Source organism: Mustela nivalis, assembly GCF_964662115.1.
Source record: "Mustela nivalis genome assembly, chromosome: 6".
Lineage (NCBI taxonomy): Eukaryota > Metazoa > Chordata > Mammalia > Carnivora > Mustelidae > Mustela > Mustela nivalis.
The window spans coordinates 41,670,973-41,673,438 of record NC_139025.1 but is presented as its reverse complement, the minus strand read 5'-3'; the positions used below and the strand labels follow the sequence as shown (position 1 = coordinate 41,673,438).

General features: G+C 37.3%; 1 protein-coding gene across 3 annotated transcripts in view; it reads right to left on the bottom strand.

Moving 5' to 3' along the window:
- The window catches only part of TIMM9 (translocase of inner mitochondrial membrane 9), a 906,959-nt gene that overhangs the window by 784,271 nt on the left and 120,222 nt on the right, over nucleotides 1-2,466 (bottom strand). The window lies entirely within an intron of this gene.

Sequence of the window (2,466 nt, the reverse complement as noted above, 5' to 3'; positions counted from 1 at the left end):
GTTGGTGGGAATATTTGAGTACATATTTATTTACTTGGTATTAAAATGAAGGTTTATGCTTACTGAAGATACTGTAAAAAAGCAGCTTTGGAATCATTAATTCAAAGCTCCATTCATCATTCACCTAGAATGTAAAGATCACTTATTGTTGGTTTTGTGCAGTTAAGTCCCTACCAACTCAGTAAGTATTACTTGATGCCATTACCCAGTTTTGTATTTAGTGAAATGATAGCTGGTCATCAGCCACAGCTAACCTTTATTTTTTTTTTTTAAGATTTTTAATTTATTTATTTGACAGAGATTACAAGTAGGCAGAGAGGCAGGCGGGGGTGGGGGGCAGAAGCAGGCTCCCCGCTGAGCAGAGAGCCCGATGCGATGTGGGGCTCTATCCCAGGACCCTGCAATCACGACCTGAGCTGAAGACAGAGGCTTTAAACCACTGAGCCACCCATGTGCCCCAGCCACAGCTAACTTTTAAGTGTGACATCCAAGAAAGATGTTTTAGGTTGGAGAAGGTTGGTGAATTTATTCCCCCTTTCATTTTGGTGAAGAGTGGATTTAAGGATCCAGAAAGTCTCTCTTCTGTCACTTCAAAAATTTCATGGTCTGTAGAGTTCAATGAAAGTACCCATAATTTATGCAATGTAAGAAGTTAGAATATAATCAGTATTGAGGCCACCAAGAACTATCATAACCTGACGGCAGTACTCAGAGAAGAAGAAACAGTTTGTAACTTAGGCCAAGTATGTCAGGTATACACACCCTTTACTGGGCTCATGCCAGTATCACTCCAACTGCTGTTTTCCTAAGAAGGTAATCTACTCACTGAGTTTGGCAGCAGGATACTGCTGGACTTTGAACATCTGTGAAGTTCAAATAGCAAATCATTATACATGAATAGCTAACTACTATACAAACAACGTAAAACTATTATCTCATTATCATGGCTTTTATGTAAAATTACACACTACATTTTACAATTTACACATTTAACTAGGAATGACAAACACCTAAACAGTATTAAATTGGATCTATCTATACACCTAATCAATAAGCTGACTATCCCTAAGCCAATCTAATGGCCATTCTATACATTTCCAAACTATGAATGGCACATAAATATTCTATTATGCTGTGAATATATTTGTTTTTAAATTCACATCAGTATAGGGCACTGCCTGGCTCAGGTGGTAGAGCATGTGACTCTACACTTCAGGGCTGTGAATTCACATCCCAAGTTGGGCACATCTTAAAAAAAGAAAAAAATTCACAACAGTATAACTTACAGTGCCTTACAAGAACAGACAGCAATAAACCTAAGTTTAAACAGATATGAAACTATAGATGCCATAACATCACATAAATCTAAAACTGTATAACCAGATACACTTGGTTCTTTAACTATTACAAAGCAGTTGTCTTATATATGTATTCTATATGGGGATTAATAATTTAAATTTAACATTGGGGGCACCTTTAACTGCACTGTAGCAATACATTTAGCCTCAGGAGGTGGTGGGGGAGGCTGGTACATTTTACTTTGATAAGACTATAGGGACACAACACCTGGGTGGCTCAGTCAATTAAACATCTGCCTTAGGCTCAGGTCATAATCCCAAGTTCCTAGGATCAAGTCCTGCTGGGCTACTTGCTTAGCAGGTAGCCTGCTTCTCCCTCTGCCTGCTGCTCCTCCTGCTTATGCTCTACCTCTGACAAAACAAAAACAAAACAAAAAAACCCCAAAACACTACAAATTTATTTCCAGGAAAGATACAGTACCGGGGTACCTGGGAAGCTCAGTCAGTTAGGCATCTGCCTTCGGCTCAGATCATCTTCTCAGGGTCCTGGGATCAAGCCCTGTACCTAGTTCCCTGTGAGCATGGACCCTGCTTATCCCTCTCCTGCTCCAGTACCTTATTATTATAAACCTTCCTGATATTGTTACCTAAAAAAAGAGAAATCAAAAGTGTTTTAAAGAATAAATTTTTGGTTTAGAGATTACAAATAATAAAATATATTTAGGACTATTAAAGCACTTACATGATAAGCCTATCCACTTGCTTCTACTTCCATTATTCATACAGAGATCTGAAAATGACAAAAATCAAGTTGTAGGTCATCAATATCTTTTGATCTTCAAATTAAGATTATGAATTAACATTTTCTTCTCAATTTGCAAAAACACCCACTTACCAAATGCTATTAAGAAACTAAGAGTAAATCCACAAATGAAAATCAAGTCTTAATGTAGAACACTCAATCAGGTATTATTTCTCTACTGAATTTCTGACCTTTGGAAATGGAACCCAGACTTGATCTCTTATTTTATTTTACTTTCCTTTACTCTACCATTATCTATATTGTATCTGCAATGCCTAGATTATTAAGTAGTTTTTCCTAAGGACTTCCACCACCTGCCAAAGAAAGCTTTCTAAAATGATTATCTGATTCTCCCTCTCAGTCCTT